Here is a 7566-nt window from a genome sequence, read left to right on the forward strand (position 1 = left end):
GATTATATAGAATAGGTATGTAGATGGTTTGCTTCATGATCTGGTACAAATGCTACGCATCTACCTATCTGCATCTACTCAGTACCTATATCCCTACCTATTACTCCTCTTTATTATTATTCATTTCTTTTTCTTCCACATTTGCTTATCATTTCTTTCTACTGTCTTTTGAGCCGCCTTCGTTCATTTACCTCCTCCCCCATCATAAATGCTTGATGTGATAAAAAAACCCTATCTAATAAACTATTCAGACTATTTTTACAGTGGTAATATTTTATGAAAACAGATTATGTTTGATTCAAAGAGTGAAAAACATTTGTTGTTGGATTAGTTAAACGCAATGATTTGAGCGGGGTTAATGGTGAGGGAAAAGAAAGTGGTGAGAGAGAGAGAGAGGGTGAGGTGAGTGCAGAGGAGAGGGTGGTTTGGCTTGGCTGCGTATTCAGTTCTGGCACACCTGCTGCTCCTGATTGATGGCAGGTATGGTGCGGTACGATCGTCACACAATAGCTCCCTTACTTGTGTCATCCTAAAACTTAACCCCTCTTTGTCTGCACCTCCCATTTTTTCTTCTGTCCAACCAAACTCTACTGTCTCTTTTCTAAATTATCCTCTCTTCTCTTGTCCCTAGCTTCTAGGTCGGCGAAAAATTTATTTTATGTTTTAAAAAATATATTTTAATTATATTTTTTTATTTGTATATACTAAATTATAGATTTCATAAAATAATTTAAAATTTAAACAAAATTTTACAATTTAAAATATTTTTTAGAAAAATATATTTTGAATAATAAAAATTCAGAAAATACTTTTCTATCTAAAAATACCCTCTAAATTTTATAATTTATCCTGTAATATTTTATTTTGTAATTTAAAAATGTATTATCAATTTTATAGTTTATAATATATATTTTTTAAAGAAATTTAGTTTAAATTATAAATATGATAATAGTACCTTTTAAATTTTGTAATTGAATTTTTCTGACTACACGTTCCAAAAAAAAAATATAAATAAAATATACTTTTAATATTTTAAAAAGTATGAAGTGACTGTTTAATAAAACAAATAAATTTTACATTGAACCCCTCCTAATTTATTTACACCTTTTTACACGAGATGAAGAGAAACATGTCCTCCTTCAAATGTGCAAATTTTTTTCTTTTGCCTCGCTGGAAATCGGTTCCCCATTCGATTTCTGGTAGGATTTTTATTTATTTATTTATTTTTATATATTTAGGTTATGTTTAGATTAATGAGTAAAATTGTGAGTATTTAAAGAGAAGATGAATATGAATTTGAGAGAAAAGTATGAAGAAAGTTGTTCTTTTTTATGAGTATTTTATAGTGAATTTATTTTTTCTAGTTGATTTCAGACGAATTGAATGAGCAAACTCCTCTTCTACTTTGTTTCCGATTGTTGTTTCAAGATGCTGTTTTACTGGAACAAAAGAGGTTCTATCTGTTGATCACATTCCGACGATCAAGTTAGTGAGAGCATTCAAATATCAAATTTGTTTCAGTCTTAAGTATTCAGAAATATCGTACCTTTACTTGGGGTCTCAAGCCCCTTTTATATATATCCCTTCAACACTTTTTACTATAATAACAATATAATCTCAACCGAAAACATATAATCATAACAGAAAAAACATATTGTTTACATGCACCTTTATTCTAGGGTGCTTAACAGCAATAAAACATTTTGTTCACCTGCACCTTTATTCTCGAGTGCTAACTACTTGATGTGAGTTGATTAAGAGATGAAGCATTAAATGACACTTTGAAGAATTGGATCAAGATTCTACAAGCAATTCAAGAACACAAATCAAGAAACTCATTTCAAGAACATGAACCGAATAGAACATCAACAAGTAATTCCAACAGATTAAAACAAGAACCAATGACAAACTATTGATTAGAAACATTCAATAGCAACATTTGACCGATTGAAAATCAAGAACAAGAAACAAAACATGTTTTAGAGTTTTTGATATAGAATGGGTATGGAAGAAGAAGATGAAGAGTTGAAGAAACTTATGTGGTTGAAGACAATGGGAATGATCATGCCACTTGGATGGTGGAAGACTCCAAGATGAGTGAGAGTGCCGCCACTTGAGGATTCCCAAGACCCACAAGATAAGACAAAGAGAAGGAGAGCAAGTCTCACAAAGAAACCACTCAAATTCAAGAGAGTAACTTCACTTTCAATTTCAATATTCAACTTGTTTTTACAAAAGCCAGGCTCCTCCTTATATAGTAATAGAGGGCCGGTCATTCAAAAGGCAAAAAGGAAAATGAAAAGGCATGAGAAGACAAAGGCACATGCAAATGCCGCCCAACAAGTCTCAAGCTTCCAAAAGTGACTTTTGGAACTACTCTTCCTAAGTCCTATGCTCCTTTCCTTTATTTTTATTTTATTTTAAAACTATTCTAAAAATATTACAAAAAGATATTAATTGAGCTTGGGCCTCATTTTGAGAAGACTAATAAGAAGAACTTCAAATGGTTTAGGCCTTGTCCATTTCTTCTATTGATGAAGTCTTTATTTGCTTGTTGAGATGACCCTTCAAGTATAGCATCCTTGGTCATCTTCATGTATATTTGGCTTACATCACTACTTTATTCCCAACAGTTTTTATTGGTATTTAATTAGCACATGTATTATAAACAATCAGAATATTCCTTCTATTTTAACTATCTTTTTCAAGCTGTCTATCAACATCTGGGCCGAGCTCATGACCCACCCTTTGGGCCCATGTTTGCCCAAAAACATAGTTGGCCATACCTAAACGCTTGGACCGAGGTCCCAAGCACTCCTGGCCAATACACAAGCCCCTTAGACTTGAGCCGAGCTTGGCTAGGTGAAGAGTCTTTCCAGCGTTGGCAACTGATGTGACACTTTTGCATAGGGTAGGTGAGGCGCGGTTACCGAAGAGTCTTCTGATGAGACATCCCACCATACTAAATCTGGAGCTTCTCGTGGCACGTGTATCTACGGCGAAGGAGCGCTTCCGCTTCATCTCCTTTTTTCAAATAATTAAAAACCCAATTTGTCCTCCCTTACTCGTTACGCAAACTTCTACTCTCAGAACTTTCTCTTACTCAAAAAACTTTCTTTGCACTTCTTCTCACCGTCGAGCTATCACCCACCTCCGTTGCACCAAGTATTTTTCCTCCCTTAATCTCTATTGCCAATTACTTGTTCATCTTACCGATTGCATTTCCTGAACTATAATCTTATTTTGATTCGCTTTCTCTGCCTGGCCTGAACTGTGTTTGTATTTTGTTTATGTTTATGCTTGTGTTCTAGTTATGTCTGCGATGGATTATGGTTCAATGTATCCTTGGGCCATAAAAGAGCTTTTAAAAGAGGTTTCTTATTACACAATCCATTTACGTCTTAGGGAGCCTTGGAAGAGCTTTGCTTACCCTCTTTCAGTCTTCATACAAAATTTTTAAAGGTAAATTTGTTAAAGTCCGAGCTTCAACAGGAGATCTGACCCTTTTGGATGGATTTCTCATGTATTGGACCCCTGAGCCTAAATTCCAGAGTGTTCGGCGCTTGAAAGATTTATCTCTAAAAGACTAGGGTATATGTGAATTTTTGACAAGCGTGAAGGTTGTCTTTGACACCTCTTATCTACTGACTAAAGAGTATCTCCCCGGCACCTTGAAGGCTTATACCGGTACTCCTCAATTCCTTCCCTTGTAAAGGTACCTATACCTATGTTATTAACCACTTACTTGTCTTATTCTTTGCAGAAAGGATGTTTTCCAACATTGGCAAAGCGGAGATGGCTGAGCGCGTTAGAAAGATGAGAAAAGCTACCAACGTGAGCAGATTCGTTGGCACCCAAAAGGAAGGCCCCTATAGAGGTTGCTCGAGTCCAATCTGACCAGGACGAGCAAACCAACTCAGGCTTGGTTTTCAAGAGAAAAAGGCGAGAGGAAGCTCCCCTCCTCGAATACTCCAACTTACACATGTGAGGATTGAGTAAGTATAACCATGACGAAAAAGGTTTCTATCAGGGTATACCGCCTTGCATTCCCCTTAACAATCTTGGCCTCCGTAGGCTTGGCAGGAAGTAACCCATCAACAAGGTAACGCTTGTAGAGGGTTATCCAAGTCTCTATGGCATTGACCTGCAAAACTTTAAGAAATTCATCCTCAAATAACTCATGGATGGTTATTCTTGGGCCTTTCAAGGTTTCTTGAATCATCGATCGATGCCTTCTCCCCTTGCACAAGCTTATCCCTAAGACCTTTAAGTGGTTGACTTCGAACAACCCTTCTACAGCGGTCCTAGGTGACTTCAATGTCTCCTGGATCACTGACCTCTACCGACCTTCCTTCCCTAAGCTAGCTAGCTTAGACAACAGGTCTGCTTGGGAGTTCTAATCTCTGGGAACATGAACAAGGTCAAACATAGAGAAAACTGCTCTCAAGATCCTTACGTATCTCAGGTATGAAGCTAGCTGCGGGTCCTTGGCATGATACTCGCCTATGATTTTCTTGGTGACGAGCAATGAGTCACTCTTTACCAGTAAGCTCCGAGCTCCCAACTCTTTGGCTAGCAACATCCTTGCTATCAAGGCTTCGTACTCAGCTTAATTATTGCTCGCTTTAAACGCAAACCTTAGGGCTTGCTCGATTAAGAGCTCGTTGGGTCCTTCTAAAATGACCTTAGCTTCACTCCCTTGTTGGTTGGAGGATCCACCTACCGAAAGGACCCATTGGAACTCATTAGGATCAGGTTGAGAGTCCTTGGATGAAAGTTCCACCATAAAGTTTGCGTACATCTGGCCTTTGATTGACCCTCGTGGTTCATACTGTATGTCAAACTCGAATAGCTCAACCGCCCAACGAACCATTCGACCTGCTATATCAGGATTTTGGAGGACCTTACGTATGGGAAGGTCGTTCATGACAATAACGGTGAAGCTCTGTAAATAATGGCGAAGCCGTCGAGCTGCGAACACCACAACCAGGGAAACCTTCTCGATAGCTTGGTATCGAGTCTCTAGTCCATGCAATACCTTACTTAAAAAATAGATTGGCTTCTGAATCCTATCCTGATCTTGCAAAATGACCGAGCTAATTGCCCGATCTGTAATCGCTAAATAAATACAAATAGGGATTCCTGGGACTGGCTTACCAAGAATAGGGGGACTGGCCAAGTACTCTTTCAACTTCTTGAAAGCTTCTTTGCATTCACTAGTCCATGCAAAACGGTTGTTCTTCTTAAGACATTGGAAGTAGGGGTACCCTTTATCTCCACTGGCCGACAAGAAACGAGATAGGGTGGCCATGCGCCCGATCAACTATTGTACTTCCTTCACATTGACTGGGCTTCTCATCCCTATGGTTTTCGCACACTTGTCGGGGTTTTCCTCTATCCTTTCAGTCAATAGGAAGCCAAGAAACTTTCCTTCTTCTACCCTGAACACACACTTGTGTGGATTAAGCTTTAGATTGTACTTCACTATTGTTGCAAATAGTTCTTCTAGGTCTGCAATATGTTGATCTTTCCTTTCCGATGTGACGACCATGTCGTCTACATATGCTTGAACGTTTCGCCCGAGCATTGGGGTGAGGATCCGACTCATCAGCCTTTGATAAGTTGCGCCAACATTTTTCAGGCCAAATGGCATGACCTTGTAGCAGTAACTGGCGAACTCAGCCATAAAGGCTGTTTTACTCTCGTCCTTTGAGTGCATACGAATCTGATTATACCCCGAGAACGCGTCTAGGAAACTTAACAATCGACACGTTTTCAACCAAGAAGTCTATGCTTTGAAGTGGGTAAGAATCCTTGGGACAAGCCTTGTTCAAATTAGTGAAGTCAACACACATCGTTCACTTCCCGTTGGTCTTATGTACCAACACAACATTTGCCAACCGCTCAGGGTATTGAATCTCCCTTTCGTGGCCAACATCCAAGAGCTTCTGAGTCTCTTTTCGGATGATGAGGCGCTTATCTTCATTGAATATTCTTTGCCTGTGAACCACGAGTTTGACCTTTTCATCAATGGTAAGCCAATGGCATAGGAAATATGGGTCTATCCCGGGCATGTTTGCGGATGACCATGCGAAAGCATTCATGTTCTTCGATATCATATCGACTATCTTCTCTTCTAACTCCTTGCACAACGAGGTGTTGAGCTTGAACTTCTTCCCATTTATTTCTCTCTCCTGAACTTCTCCAGTAGGTCCAGGTCGTTTCTCATTAATGACATCCGCCTCCGCAATCCACCCTAACTCTCCTGCTTGGATGGTGATTACGTAAGTTCCCCTTCGATTCTTCAAACTACTCTCATAACATTTTCGTGTCGTCTTTGTTGAAGATGGGAAGCTTTGATGTTTCAAATCCTCATGGAGCCTGAAGCTGTGTTGTGTTTTAGATTTGGGTTTAGTTAAGGGGTTTAGAATCTTTGTAAGATCAGTCTTGATTCTCAAACAAAAGATTAAATTGTTTTAAATCTGTTTTAAAGATTAAATTGTTTTTCCATGCAAAGGGAAAAACAACCGATTAAAGTTTCGAGACAATAGGTTGTTTGTCACTTAGCAGGCAAAAGAGTTTTTGAAACTGTTTTTTGAATCAGTTGTATAACGGATGAAACCATTCAACCGGTTAAATCACAGTTTCAACCGATTAAATGTAAGTTTTCTTAACAACTTTTTGAAAACTTGTTTTAATTGTTTCAGTTTTTTAAATCTGCCTTAAACGGTAGTTTTTCAAAGGTTATAAATATAGCCTTCCTTCAAATGTTTGAAATACGAAAGAGAGAAAGTTTTACACTCTAATTTGAGATCAATTTGAGAGATTATCAACTGTTTGTGAAAGGGTGTTTTTCCAAGTTTATCAAGATTGTCTTTGGGCTTTGCTGTGATTCAAGAACTGATCAATAGGGTTTCTGGTGTACTGTAATTCCAAGTGTTTTCTATCCTTGCTTAGTTTCTTGTAATTGTTTATATTACACTCTGTAAAACTGTTTGTAAAATCCTGTAAAGTTAGTGTGATTATGCCTTGAGGTGTTTGTTGTGTGCAAAGATGGTGAGTAGGCTTTGTGGGATTCAAAGTCACCTCTTTGTGGTGTGTGTGTTTGTAATCTGTGATTGGTTACATAGTGGAATACTCAGTGGTTTAACTGAGGACTGGATGTAGCTTTGGGATTGAGTGAACCAGTATAAACCTTGTGTGTAAATCTCTCTATCACTTCTCTCCATAACTGTTTGATATTTCCGTTGTCATAAACAACCGGTTAAATCGTGCTTTTAACCAATTGAATTTCTGATATCATTTTCTGTTTGACTATTTGATTGGCTTTCTGAATTACTTATCTGAATTGATTGTTAAAGATTCATTCTAAGGAAAGTATTTGTGAAAATCTTTTATAAACAATTCACCCCCCCTCTTGTTCTAGCCATCAATCCTAACAGTCTTCTGATCGACCTTTATGGTGATCACCCCTCCTTCATAAGAAGGAAACTTCATCTTCATATGAGCGGTTGAGGCTACTGCACCCAACCTGTGCAGGGAAGGTCGCCCCAAAAGTAAGTTGTA

This window comes from Phaseolus vulgaris, chromosome 8, assembly GCF_000499845.2.
Source record: "Phaseolus vulgaris cultivar G19833 chromosome 8, P. vulgaris v2.0, whole genome shotgun sequence".
NCBI lineage: Eukaryota > Viridiplantae > Streptophyta > Magnoliopsida > Fabales > Fabaceae > Phaseolus > Phaseolus vulgaris.